General features: G+C 35.4%; 1 protein-coding gene across 1 annotated transcript in view; it reads right to left on the bottom strand.

Moving 5' to 3' along the window:
* SDK1 (sidekick cell adhesion molecule 1) overlaps positions 1 to 15,856 on the bottom strand; it is a 1,163,851-nt gene that overhangs the window by 1,029,738 nt on the left and 118,257 nt on the right.

The following is a 15,856-nucleotide window of genomic DNA, read 5'->3' as shown; positions in this document are numbered from 1 at the left end:
TGACATTGGAAGTCATCTAAACCAAGACCTCATTTTACATAAGAGAAAACTAAGGTGCAAAGTGACTTCCTCAAATCTTATTACCACCTAGCTATTAAGTAGCTCTGGTAGGATTTGAACCTAAGTCCTTAAGACTTTAAATCCAGTGCATTCTGGGAAGCTTTAAAGGTCAATAGGAAGTTGAGGTTATATGCAATCCCCACTCTCATGGATATTACAACCTAGGACAGTGATTAGTCACAAATGTAGTCAAATATAATACAAAATAACATACAGTTTAGCAGGTACAAAATGATGTTTGATGTCCAAGGACAGGAAGAATTATTACTAAAAAGTAGGAGAGAAATTATAAAAGAGATGAAGAAATAGTAATGTGAATTAGACTTTAAAGGGTACTAATTTGAGAGACAGGTGGCATTAGGAAACTAATAAGAGGTAATGCCTTGATGATGGAGCTGTGAAATAGTAAAACTATTCTGAAAAACAATTTAGAATAATGCAAATAATAAAGTGTCCATAAACTTTGATGAAGATATTCACAGTTAAGTATATATCCCAAAAACGTCACTGACAAAAAGAAATCCTAACCTCCTTGTCTTTCCTCAAACTTCTAATGGCATCCACACCTCTAACCTCTTAGCTGAGGACTGTGACTGAGACCATTTACTGACCTCTCCCCTCTTTAATTCTTCCTTATCTCACATGACTCAGATACCTTTCTCTACTATCTCCTCCTTCACTCCCAACTCAAATGATGAGGTTGCCCATCTCCTTGCAAGTCAAACCCTTCTGCAAATGCCTTTCATTCCATCCTCTCTACACTTCTCCAAATACCTGCCTCACTATCATCCCCACTCTTAACTTCAATCTCTTGGCCCCCTTATTGCTTCCTACAAACACGCCTATGTCTCCCACATCCTTAACAAACTCTCACTGTATCTGACCATTATTACTAGCTACTGTTCTATATCTTTTTTCCTCTTCATGGTTAAAACTTCTTAAGAAAGCATCTACAATCAGTGTCTCCACTTCCTCTCCTGTCATTATTGTCAAAATCCTTCGCAATTTGGCTGCCAACATAATTTAACTGAAACTGTCCTCTCTAAAATTACCAGTGATCACTTAATGAACAAATCTAATGGCCTTTTCTCAGTCCAAATCCTCTTGTACCTCTCTGCAGCATTTGATATTGTTGGTCCTTGTTATTTAGGCTCTCTCTTCATTCTCCTCCTAACCAACTGTTCCTTAACAATTTCCTTTACTGATTCTTCATGGACAGCATGCCCACTAACCATGGGTGTCCCCCCAAGTCTCTGTTCTTAGCCCTTTTTTCCTTTTCACTCAATACATGTCACTTATGGATCCCATTAGTTCATCAGGTCAGTGCAGATGATTTCAGATCTATATATCCAAATCTAGATTCTTTCCTCGGATATAATTTCAAATCACCAACTACAGGTCCCACAGACATCTTAAACTGAACCTATCTAAATAGAACTCACCTTTCTTTTCCTGCTCTAAATCTTCCTACTTAAGAACTTCCCTTTTCAGTATACCACTGTCCTCCCAGTCACCCAGGTCCAAAGCTTCAGTGTCATGCTTGACTCTTCACTCTCATTCACACCAATTGCCAAACCTTGTCACTTCTATCATCTCAGCATCTCTTTTATAAGTTTCCTCTGCACTCATAAAGACACAACCCTAATACAAGCCCTTTTCACTACATACCTGGACTACTCCTGCCTCAAGCCTCTCTGCACTCCAATCCATCCTCCACAAAGCCCTCACGCTGTTTTTTTTTTTTTCTAAAGTGTAGGTCTGACTATGTCTTGCCTGCTCAGTGACCCCCACTGGCTCCTGGTACTTCCAGGATCAAATATAAACTTCTTTGTTTGGCATTTTAAAGCTTTTTTGTAACCTAGCCCCTTCCAACCTCTCCAGCTTTCTTACACCATACTCCACTTCATGAATTCTACAATCTAATTTCATCACTTAACTTGAAGTTCCTCAAAAACGTGACACCATCTCTTGACTCCATGTCTTTATACTGACTGTCCCTCTGCCTAGAGTATTCTGCCTCTCACCTCTCTGGCTTCCTTCAAGACTCAGCTCAAACCCCACCTTCTCCAGGTGGCCCTCCCCCCACCCACAGTGCTAATTAATGCCTTCCCCTTTCAGATTACCTTCATCTATTCTACAAATACCTACTACATACCTGGTTATTTCCAAGTTGTCATCTTCATTCGAATGTACCTTCTTTGAGAGCAAGCATAGCTTTTTTGTCTTTCTTTATAGCCTCAGCACTTTAGCACAGTTCCTGGTATACAGTAAGCACTTAATAAATGCTTGTTGAGGGGCAGCTAGGTGGTGCAGTGGATAGAGCACCGGCCCTGAGGTCAGAAGGACCAGAGGTCAAATCCGGCCTCAGACCAAACACTTGACATTTACTAGCTGTGTGACCCTGGGCAAGTCACTTAACCCCAATTGCTTAAAAGCAAAAAAAAAAAAATGCTTGTTGACTGAGACAGGCTCCAAATAGACCAAGATATGTATAGCAGCACTTTTCATGGTAGCGAAGAACTAGAAATAAAATATAGATGGCCATTGATTGGGGAACCTAGCAACCAATTGTCATATATGAATATATCACTGTAAGATATATGCTGTATATATGCTATAAGAAATGACAAACATGACAAATTCAGAGAAGCATGGAAAGACTTACATGTATTGATACCAAGTGAAGTAAGTAGAAGCAGGAAAATGATAAATAGGACTAAACTTATATAAATGCAAAGAACAACCACCACAAAGCTACTGAAACTGAATGCTGCAAATTTATAAGGACCTAAAGAAAAGATTATAGAAGATAAGATTAGAGAAGATAAAATTAGAGAAAAGAAGATAAAAGATTAGAGAAGATAATTTCTCCCCTTTCCTATGCAGTGACTGGGGTTCACGGATGTGGAAAATTCCATATGTTATGTATTGTTTGGTTTCACTGAATTTTTTTTCCTTCTTCCTCTTTTTAAAAAGTTATTTGTTATAACAAAAGGATCCCTTGTATAAGAGGGAGGAAAGATTATAAATGAAATGAAATGAAAAATTAACATACTGATACAAATCTATTTTTTAAAGATAATGCTTGAGGGACAAGATAATGCCAGATTATAGTTTGATTTTTACTCAGCAGAAAATAGGGAGTCACTGAAGACTTTTAAGCAAATTGTGAAATGCCTATCTCTAAACATACACAAAAGTGGGTAGGGGACAAGCATTTAAGTACCTATGTGCCTGTCATTGTGCTAAGTACTTTATCAATACTATTAATTTGTTTCATCCGCACAACAAACTTGTGAGATTATATACCCATTGTAAAGATGAGGCAAATGAGGCAGAAAGCAGTTAAGTGACTTGTCCAGAGTCACACAGGTACTAAGTGTTTAAGGCTGGATTTGAACTCAGGTTTTCCTGAATCCAGGCCCAGCATTCTATCTACTGCACCATATAATAGCTGCCTCTATGTAGTCCAGTAGCTAAATAAAGGAGGCATGGGTAAAGGGAGAGAAGGCAGTGGAAGTACGAAGATATCTATTCTAAATATTAAAATAAGCTTTTGTCTCTTTACAGCCTCCAAAAGAAGTCTAGGAAGTCACAATTACCAAGCAATTCAGTTCTGCCAACATTCCTCTTACCCCCAAAATGGTGGACTTAGTTTGACTTACTTTTTTAACTCCATATCAAATAAATTCAATTTTCTTTATAACCTCCTAATTATTATTTATAGCCAGTAAAGCAAAGTAAACATAATAAGAGATCCAAAGGTCACATTTATAGTAGGAAATAAATATGAGGATATATTTTGGCTTATAGTAATGACTTATTTAATTTACCTCCCAGCTAAAAATATTTATCTGAAACATAAAAAGGGCACTTTTTATTGTTTATCCTTCAGGTCAGACCAATTTGTCCAATAAGGACTAATCCAGTTGTTAAAATAATTCAAATAGTACTAGCTTTTAATGGACTCTATGCATCAAAGATGCTTGACAGTCATTAACCTTTTAGGGCTACACTAATTTGTGCAATTAGCCTAGGGGAAATTATTTTTCTTGGTCACATAATTAATTGTCCATGGAGTTTTAAAGAATTGGTTTGCAAGATGCTTTCCAGAACTAAAAGTTACACAAAAATAATAATATTACATACTTTAAAGACAGGTCTCTAAAGTCCAAGAAAAGAGGATTGAGGCAATTAGCCAGATAATCCATATGTATCTCAATCATGCATAAAAATAAAATAGGCATCTAAAAAGCCTTTACAACACAGAAAACCGAGTGATAGTAAGGAAAGAATTCAGACTTCCAAGGTAAATAATTTTTGTACTATGCAGAAACTTTTCATAATATGAATTAAAAGATGTTTATTGTGAATAATTTGCTTTATAATTTGAAACTTTCCAAAAGTAGGTTTACGTGCAGTTAAACACGTTGACATATTTTAAGGACCAATTTCCTTATTGTCAAAAAAAAGACAAAGGATAATTCATTTTTGCATACCCTTCCCTTCTTAAGTATAACGGGCTATATACACATAGGTATTCTTTCACAATTTGTGGTGGAAAGAGAAAAAATAATTTCCCCCAAGTAATATCAGGGCATCATCTCTGTAAGTTGGAAGAAATGAGTTTATAATGAGGTAATTTGTATCAAATGCCTACACCTTAATGCCATCTACATTGCAGGAATTCAATAAATATTTATTAAATAAATGTGCCTAGGGTTGATTGAAAGTGATATAAAGGGTAACAGATGAACACTAGGCAAGTTGGACTACAGTACTTCAATTTTATTAATTTTTAGATTTTTATTTAACTTACAGATTCTTTTCTTATATTGCATAAAGCTAGATTTGTAATTTTAACTCCTCTTACTGCAAATACTCCTAATCACTTGCCAAAAGTAAGATTTTCTTTTCAAAAAGCACAAAAAGTATCAATATTGAAAAGAAATAGGATACAATACCACTTTCTAAAACTACAGTAAGTTTGTAGTGATATGGATTCAAACAGGTATAATTGCATTAACTCAAGATTATAGTTCAAACATATCGTATACAACTTTTAAAGATAATTTGTTTTAAAATTTGAAATATTACATAATATACTGTTAGTTTTAAATGCAAATAAAAATAAAATATCAAGTTCTTTGGCTATAAGAACTCAAAACATCCTGGTTAATGAGGTTTTTTTTTTTAATTTATATATACAATAGCGTTAAAACTAAGGCAAGGGATAATTTTCATTAACCGTACAGCTACTATACTGTTACATGTGTGTAAGTGTGTGTGTGTGTGTGTGTGTGTGTGTTGTTTATTAGTAATGATGGCAGAAAGTTACATAATTAGATCATTCAGTACCAGGACCAATCTGAAGAGGTAAAAATCCCTATTATCCAGCCCAGAGAATATTTATTTGCTACCTTGCTTCTAGCCCTTATTACTGAGTACTCACTACTGAGTCCTAAATAATAGTAACGAACATTTATACAGTGCTTCCTATGTGCCAGGCACTGTCCTAAGTCTTTACAAATTATTATCTCTTTTGATCCTCACTATTAGCCAATTCATTGCTTCTTGCTGTGGCACCACACTTGCAGTTGCCACCACTTCATTTTCATTGCAGTTATGGGGAGAAAAGAAGGAAGCTAACTATAGAAACAGGCCAACGGAACAGAGATAAGTCATGAGCAATGCATGGATCAGAAATCTTGGTTTCTGGCCCTTTTACAAAGATACATAAAGCTTAGGCTCCGGATAATAATAAGTTGAATCAAGTCAGGAAACATTTATTAAGCAGGTATTGTGTGCAAGGTATAGTGCTAAGCACCAGGGACACAAAGAAAGATTAAAAAAAAAAAAAACAGTCCCTACCTTCAAGTAGCTTTCAGTCTAACAGGGGAGACAATGGGCAAACAATGAACAAACAAATTACATACAGGATAAACTGGAAATAATCTCAGAAAGAAGGCACTAGAACTAAGGGAGATTGGGAGTCTTCCTGCAGAAGGTGAGACTTTAGCTGAGACCTGAATGAAGCCAGGAGGCAGAGGTGAGGAAGAAGAACGTTTCAGGCATAGGGGACAGCTAGTGAAAATGCAGGGTCTAGAGATGAAAGTATAGTATAAGGAACAGCAAGGAGACCGGTAACACTGGATCATGAAATATATAGAAGTGTGTAAACTGAAGCCTAGAAAGGCAGGAAGGCTAAGTTATAAAGGGTTTAAAAGTCAAACAGAGGTTTGACTTTTTTTGATTCTGGAGGTAACAGGGAGACACTGAAGTTTGTTGAATAGGGGAAGTTTATTGAATAGGCCAGACCTGCACTTTAGGAAGATTCCCTTAAAAGCCAAGTGGAGGATGGACTGCAGTGAAGAGTGACTTAAGATGGAGAGATCAACCAGAAAGCTACTGCAGTGGTCCAAGCTTGAGGTGATGAAGTCCCACACCAGGGTAGTGGCAATGTCAGAGAAGGGGGCCAATATGAGAAATGTTGCTATGGTAGAACTGATGAACATATCTCTCTATATCTTTAAGGCATACAATGTGTTTTGGTGATAACAACCCTGCCTGGTAAATAATACAACTGTTATTATCCCCATTTTATTGATAAGGAAACTGAGGCTTAGAAAGATTTCAGTGACCTTAAAGTTACCCAGCTGGGAAATTCCATTGCCAATATGTAAAGCCAGGCTCTCTCTTAACTTCAAGGTCAGGGCTCTTTCTACTACATCACATTGTCTTTCTTCTGCTGACACAGATAAATGTACTAAAACTTAGCAATAACATGATTCTTGAAGAAGCAGAATTTGATCTTATAACCCGTCCAATGGTATACAAGAATACAGGAATCTCCTTATGACATTTCACTTGTATCACATTCCAATACATGGCATTTCAGGATATTTTCAAAGACAAGGTAAATATCAAACTTTTTATTTAGGTAATATTAAGAGCTCACGTTTCAACCATGTTTTAAGGTGTAGGGAGCAATTTCCTTAAAACCATCAAGCAAAATAAAGTACTATCATGTGAGTAGCATCAAAATATCATTAGGCGGGTGAACTTCCTCAACAAATTCAGATTCACAACCTGTCTAACACTTGGCAGATAGACTCAGAGGAGTTTGTTTTAAGGCACGCAGAGTTTTAGTGACTTACTCAAGTATACAACTAGCAATTGTCAAAAAGGGGATAATAATCCAGGTCTTTCTGACTCTAAGCCAAACAGTCTACCCACTATAAGATACTACCTTTATTAAATATAATTATGCGCATTTTAAAGATGACACAATTAAGGTTTAGGGAGATTAAATGCCTCATTTGTTCAGTGTCACACAGCTATCAAGGGTTAGACTCGAGATTAGTATTTGATCTTATACTACACTGCTTTACAAATTAATTACTCCTCAAATGTTAAAGATTATAATCTCACTCATAATAAAAATATACGTTTCTATAAAATAAAAAATGCCAAGGTAATTATTATTTTACAAACAAAAAATTAGGGACCAATGGCTAGAAATTTTCAAATGAATAACAAATGGCTATTAAGGAGAAAAAAGAAGATAATTTTCTGAGAGAACATCTTTGTTCTTTCTTTTAAAGAATCTTAAGCTACCTGGAACAATAGCTTTTCTTCAGATTTCTGCCAGACTATTTTTTTAAGCATTAGCACTCAGAATCTGGGAAACTCACTACTGACATAACATAAATAATCACAAATTATTTCTTCTGCTAATGATAATATTAACATATCCAATATTTTAAATTATTACCACAGCTCTCTTCTTTCATACTTTTACCCAGGACAATCTAAAACCCATAAACGTGCTCAGAATAATCCAATATTCAAAACAATAAAACTTCCTACAAAACCCCAGAATAACAGGCTTCCTTTTACTAAATGTCCCACAATACAGGCTCAACCAGGATGACTTCGAAAATTTTTAATACAACTCTTTGAGCATTGAATATAAAAGGAAACACATATAGAAATGAAGAGATTTAATGCCTTTGATCTCCATAAACCATTTAACAGCCAAAAAATTGAAGTATCGAAAACTACCAGATTTCTTAAGCAAGCACAAAATCATTTTCTCCAATTGCATAAGTCAATTATGCTACAAATTTCAAACTATTTCCATTAAGTGAACATAAGCATCTTCATAATGCTGAAATTGTTATACACTTGACCTAATGCAAACTACAAATTTCTCACACTTCACTATCTGCCAAGTTACACATAAGTTTTTTAAGGTACTTTACCTTCAACCATTTTACTCAGAGCCTTATTTATAGGATTTGTAATCACTCTTCTTATAAGCAACATTTTTTCCAATAATTAGCCCCCAAAATATTATTTTGACATCAGGTTGAAATCTGAGAGAAAACAATTGACAGTGATTGTTCTCTCTATTCCCCAGGGGTTAACATTTGTGTAGCTGTCTCTTTTTGTTGGCATACCCCATAATGAAGAGAAAGAACCATCTGCCTAGCTCTCTGAAAAACAGCTCTTGCCTGGTAATTCCCATGTTACAAAGAAAGCAATTCAGAAAACCTATATACTCAGGAAGCTGATTTACTTTTATGACATTTTAACAATCAAAATGGCATGCTATACCTTTTGAAGTCTTACAATATTAAAATCTAAATTTACCTTTGTTCTATGTTCATACTATCCCTTCATAGCTTTAAGTCAATGTGACTAAAATAATATTAATAATATGGAAGCACACATTCAATGTAAAGAAGTTCTTCTTCATTTATGGGCTATGAAATATTTCATCTTTGGGACTTTACATTTGGAGAGGGGGAGGAAGTTTTCCTTTGTAACTGCTACATCTTAGTCTCTATTGATGGTTCCTTTTCCTCAACCAACCCCAACTTAAATGCTCCTCGTGGCTTTTTCTTTGGCTCTCTTCTTTTTTCTCTCTCTACACTCTGTCCTTGAGTAATGTTATACACTACCATGCCTTCAATTATTATAGCTATGCAAATCATTCCTAATCCTATATCTCTGGCCCCAACCCACTCCTACCCTTTAATATGTACCTTAAACTAAATATGTTCAAAAATTCCCTCCAAATTTGCTCAGTCTTCAAATTTTCCCAATTTCAGAAAGCAAAATCATTTTCCCAGTCACCCAGGTTCAAAATCTCCATCATTATTGCTTCTTCCCTCTTTCTTAGCCCCATATCCAGTCAGTTGCCAAGACCTAACAGTTCAGCTCTACCTTGAAAATCTTTACTACTTATCACCACCTTTTGACTACCACCAACATCATTTGGCCCACATTCAAATCTTCATTATTTCTTACTTGGACTACTCTAACAGCCACTGATTGGCTTCCCCTTCCCAATTCAGCCTGCACACCATGGCTAAAGTCATTTTCAGATTCACAGTTCTAATAATGTCTAACCCATGCTCAAAAACTTTTGGTGCCTCATTACTGTCTATCAAAAGTACTTTGAATTAATGCTATATGTATTTGGCATACATGTAAATCTGTATGTATTGTCTCCCAGATACAAGGGAAAGGGCGGCAACTACTTCATTTTTGTCTTTGCATTCCTGGGGTTTAGCACTGTACCTGGAACATAGTAGGCAATTTATAAATATCTACTTATTGACTAACAATTCTCATCAGGAAGCCCCATCATAGTCATGGCTGATAATTACCAAGAGCATCTGAAGTATCTTCACATGGTGAAATCCCTTTTCCTTTGAACTCTTCTACACAAGACAAACTCCACAATACTGGTGATCACCTTTGGTAAGCATGTTTGGTTTGGTTTGGTTTTTTATTTGGTTTTTATGTTTTATGCCTCACCTGCTATTAATAATCAGTTATTCAACAATTATTTCTACAGTCGCAAGATCTTAACATATTCCTGAGAGACTCCAAGTGGAAGGAGAACCTTTCTTTAATACTGTTTTGCTCTAACAAGTTATATTTTTTTTCCAATCAACAGATAATAAACACAGCATTGTCTTAATTTAATCAACTGAGGCTGAAAGATGAGGTCTGCTATGGAAAATTATTCACAAAAACCTACCTGTTCTCTTCTCACATTTTCATCACCAGTGACCAGCAAGATGGTAATTAGTTGTTCCTTGCAAATCCCTCCAGCCCTCCAACCTCCAACAAAAATAATTAAGGGCAGATGTAGAGTGATTAGAGCTAAATCCTCAAGATAAGAATACAAAGCAACCACTGGTCAGAACCTTATGAATTAGAAGAATGAATAACAGATGGGGGACAGATCTACAATTTTGCTGACACATGGAATTCCCAGCATCAGCACTCAGCTCTGCAACTTAAAAGAGTTGCCTAGAATACTGAGAACTTGTTATTTATCCAGGGTCAAAGTCAAAACTTGAACCCAGGCCTTCCTGATTAAAACTATTATCCTCTATCAAATGATACCCCCTCACAAACTATGATAACAATAAAAATAGCAATTAATATAGGAGATGGAAATGATAGATACAGTCTCTAAAATGGACCTTCTGAATAATGAGCAGGTCAAATAAGAAATCATAGAATAATAACTACGTGGATGAAAATCATGAAGAATCCTATTTTAAAATTTCTAGGATGCAGCTAAAGTAATCTTCAGAGGAAAACAATAGTCTTGAGAACACAGATTAACAAAATATAAAAAGAAAAGTTAAATGAACTGAATATGCAATTTTAAAAACTAGGAAATCAACAAACATAGCCAGAATAAACACAAAATAGTAAATTTTGAAAATCAGAAAACAGAATAAGTGGAAATCATAAAGATTATAAAATTGATAAACACTAAAAAAAAGCTATTTCTTTGAAAAGACCAACAAATTTGATACATCCCCTATGTAATCTGACTAAAAAGAAGGAAGAAAATCCATTCACCAAAATAAAAAGTGAACAAGGAGAAACCACAACCCATAAAGAGGAAATAAGAGTAACCATCAAATGACTTATACATAATTATATTCCAACAAAACTAAGAATTTAGAAAGAAAGGAATACCTACAAAAATATGAAACATTCAACAGAGCATAGATATATGAACCCAATTTTAGAAAAAAATTAATTAAAATGTTTATAAAGGAACTATCAAGGGTGGGTGACACTTGGACCAAATAGGCGAATTCTTACAAACTTTTAAGGAATAATTTATATTTATTATAAACAAACTGTTCTCAAAAATTGATAAAGAAAACACTTCACCATACTGCTTTTATGGGACAAACATAGTCCTAATACCTACACCAAGGAAGGACAAAGGCAAAGAAAAAGGACAGACTAATATTAATGAATTACTACCAATTTAAAATTTTTAAATAAAACCTTTCAAAAAAGAATACAGAAATATGCCCAATTAAATTATTCACTTGAGATCTCTGAGCTTAAGAATTTTGCAACCTAATGGGAAAGAAAGAAAAAAAAAAGCTCTCTCATGTTATGCAACTCTTGTCCATGTCCTCCTATAAATCTTACACAGGGTTTGACCCAACATTCTGAAACTGTGGATATCAATGTTGTTCACATCTCCAAAAATACATCAATCACTGTACAAAAAGCTCACATTTGGCATGCCAACAGTTAAGCTAATGTTATAAATAATCTAAATGAAGTGCATGTTCCTTAGCAGTCAACCCTCCCTTTTCCATACTCTACCACTTTTTTATGCAAAAATGGAAGATGACTACATAAGTGGAGGTCATTTTAAAATTTTATTTTGTTTCATGGATTTCCAAATCCAAAGAATTCATAATCTAACAGTCAACATAATGGCAATGAACCTTAACATAGTAACTTGTGTTGTCTATCAAACTGCAAACTCTTATCACCAGGACTATAATCAATTCATGGTTTCCTATACAAAAGAAACCTCTACTGAAACGTTTTTTAATCTTTTACTCATTCCTTCTTAATCCTTTTTTCAAACTGCAAAGCATTTTACAAATGTGAGTTATTATTATTCAATTAATTTTCAAAAATACATCAAAACCAAGTCTGGATTAGCAAAGCAAATTAGAGTATTATGGAAAGACCATTTTTCCATTTCATGGTTTCTTTTTTTGGCCCCAACCTGTGATTTCATTAGTTTAGAGAATCCATGATGAGGAAACCACCTCTAAATGAAGATCAGCATTTGTTCTGCAATTCAACAGTCTTAGAGAGTTGACATGGACACTGGAAGCTTAAGTGACTGAACATGGGCACACATCTAGTATGTATTTAAACCTAGGTCATCCTGCATTCAAGGCAAGCTTTTATGCACACCACCACCACATCGCCCTTCTTTTGCAAAATAAACCATAGTCAAAAATGTCTTGATTGTGAGATGTTAGAATAAATGAAGATTAAATGTTCGTTAATACCCTAAAAGTCTGTCCCATAGTATATAATTTAGAGTATTCCATATTTTCTTACCTAAACCACCAGAACATGTAGATATACAAAGACTATCACAGTGTAGAGAGTAACCCAAATTGAGGGTAATCATATAATTTTACAAGGGGTTATAAAGGAATTACAATGACCAACTCCTCTTATATACAGCATCAGGAAATTCACTCATGATACTTAACTTATTTGGGAACAATAAGATATGAATTTTCTTAGTGTTGTAAATAAGTTTGTAAACAAAATGACACTGACATTTCAAGGCCTTGCACTACCACCAGTTTACTGTACAGTACTACTGTAATATTTGTGGCTTAAAGAAGACTTGTACAGTTTAAATTCAGACTCATTTAGTATGTTCCCTTGCAGCTACTATCAAGAGGAAAAACTACTGCTGACAATGAACTCACCATAACTAATCACCATCAACACCAGCCACTGACCAACTGCCCTCAATATGCAGGTAAGCCCAAGAACCTTAGAAATAGTGTCCCCCAGGCCACTGGCCCTGCTTTCATCCCAGTCCTAGCAGTCATCATCCAAAGGATGGAATTCCTACGTAGAAAGCATCATCACCCCCAAGATCTATCAATCAATTGTCTTTCATCTAGCATGCAAACCAGGTTAGCTGAAGCAGTAAATCATCTAAGAAAAAGAAACTGAAGGAAGCCTGTGAGGGCACAGTTACCACCTCAACTACTATTTCCCTTCAAGCCTGGTCAGAGGAAGCCCAATGCTCTAAGCCAAAGAGCATCAGAAACAGCAGCGCTCCCCAAATCATCAAATAATTAGCCCCACTTCCAGGCTTATCCCAGATCTACCCCATGCCATCTCTTCCCTCCCAACATCCAAAGACTTGTGGTGATATGACCTGAAAACTGCCACTTCAGGTGAAGAACACAGTGAATGAAGAAGGAGAAAAGAAGATTCTGGACACCAAGCTCTTGGCATGATCAAAATGGTTTGACATCAGAAGGAAATATGGTTACATTAATGGAAATGACATTAAAGAAGATACATTACCACACATTCTAAAGACCATGAGGCCTTTCCATTAGACTTGCAGCTGATACTCCTATTTGTGTTGTCTTCCCTCATTAGAATGTGGACTCCTTGAGAACAGAGGTCTCTTTCTTGGTTTCCTCTTTGTAGCTCCAGTGCTTAGCACACAGTAAGTGCTTAATAAATGCTTTTTAATTCATTCACCTTCCCAAACTTCTACAGGCTTTCCAGTGGGGGGCTACCACTTTTGTTATCAACATACTCGTAACTCTGTTATTCCCATTTCCAAACCTATCCCCTCGTAAAATGTTTTACATTTAATCAATATCCTCTGTCCACCACAAATGCAATAATTCAATGTCATGAAAACTGAATTCTGACTCAAAATTTACATGAGAGATTTGTAATTAATATGATTTGGACCAGTTAAATGTTTGTAATTCTTCATTCCTGAGAAGCAGTACAGCATAGTGGATAGAGCGCTGGCTCCAGCATCTGGAAGGCTGGGTTCAAGCCCTGTGTCTGAAACGTACTGCCAGGTCACTTAACCTCCAATGGCCCACAAACCCGTAAAAATGACAAACTGCTAAACAAGTGCTAACTCTGCCCTGCTGGAAAACAGGTCCTCATGAGGAACTCCCTACGCTGATGAAATCCCACGGCCACTCTAAAAATAAATTGTAATTATGTGTGAAACAAAGATGAATTATGCAGCAAAGTGAATCTGAACCTTTTTACTTACACAGAAGGCTGAAAGAGGACTAATATCTTTGACAGCTAGCAGCTAGCACATATAAGTTTTGTCTTTTAGAATAACAGAAATCTGAAAACTCTATTTTCTAACATTAGGGATGAAAAGTGATCATGTCTTTTCCTACTGACTGAACAACCTTTTAACCAAATCTCACATATTTTATCTCTTTAGATTCATACTCATATAAGTCTTGTCATCAGACTGAATTTTAGCTAGAGGAAAGCAATATTTGCAGAATAAAAGTAAAAATCCTTCCCCTTTAAAGTTCATCTTAGGAATAGAATTTTTATTATGATTGTGAACATCTGAAAGCAAGTCTACAATTATACTATAAATATGCTTAGGTTATGACACCACTACTCAATGGTCTTTTCAATAATGCTTATGTATATAAGATGCAACATTGTCAGCAATGTTTTCTTGCAACACAAACAAGAACTATAAATGGAAGCTGTTGGTAAATCTTCATTTTTTTTTAAATACCTATTAATTTCTTAATGAAGTTTTGTAATACCAATTAGGGATGAAAAATAAAACTAAATGAATAATAGCTAATTATGACTTTTCTTAAAAGCCCTAATGAATAGCAACAGGTTACATGGGAGAAGGGGGTGTCTAAAAGCTATAAAGAGGATTAAAGAGGTTATAAATTCATAGTTGACATAAGTATGATAATCTCTGCTTTTCTTTGGTACCATGCTCCTCAAAAGTAAGGATTGTTTCTTTTTTTTGTACTTGTATACCCAGCACCCAGCACAATGCCTGGCACATAGTTGGCACTTACTAAATGCTTGTCAATTGACTGATACTAATCTAACACCCCTCATCTCTGCCAAAATATCCTTGTCTAAAAATATGGTAGTTCACATTTATGAAGAGGTTTGATAGATATCTCTTACAACTACTTCCAGTTCTGACATTCTAGGAGTCTAAAATATATAAATTCATAAAGCTCTTCCTTTATAACAACCCTGGGAAGTAAATAATAAAAAGAAAAAATATATCATTACCACTTTACAAAAGAGGAAACTGAGGCTCAGAAAAGCTAAGTGACTTGCTTGTACAAAAATATTCATAGCAGCTCTTTTTGTGGTGGCAAAGAGTTGGAAATTGAGAGGATGTCCACCAATTGGGGAATGGCTGAGCAAGTTGTGGTATATGAAGGTAATGGAATACTATTGTGTTATAAGAAATGATGAACAGGCCGACTTCAGAAAAACCTGGAAAGACTTGTATGGTCTGATGCTGAGTGAAATGAGCAGAACCCAGAGAACATTGTACACTATAACAGCCACATTGTGCGATGACTAATATTGATAAATTTAACCCTTCCCAGCAACACATCAGGATCTAAGACATCTCCAGAGGCCTCATGATGGAAAATGTTATCCACATCCAAAGAAAGAACTAAGAAAGTTGAATTGCTATTTTTTTTCTCTTCTGTTGAGTTTTGTTTCCTCTTTCTAATGGTTCCTCCTATTGGTTTTAATTTTTACTTACAACACCACTAATGTGAAAATATGTTTAATAGGAATGTAAATGTATAGCCTATATCAGATTGTGCGCTGTCTTGGGGAAGGCGGTGGGGAGGAAGGGGGAAAAAAATTTTAAACTCAAAAGCATATGGAAGTGATTATTGATAAA

Source organism: Phascolarctos cinereus, unplaced genomic scaffold (assembly GCF_003287225.1).
Source record: "Phascolarctos cinereus isolate Bilbo 61053 unplaced genomic scaffold, phaCin_HiC Scaffold_4;HRSCAF=312, whole genome shotgun sequence".
In the NCBI taxonomy this organism is placed as follows: Eukaryota; Metazoa; Chordata; class Mammalia; order Diprotodontia; family Phascolarctidae; genus Phascolarctos; species Phascolarctos cinereus.
This window is presented reverse-complemented; position numbering and strand designations above follow the sequence as displayed.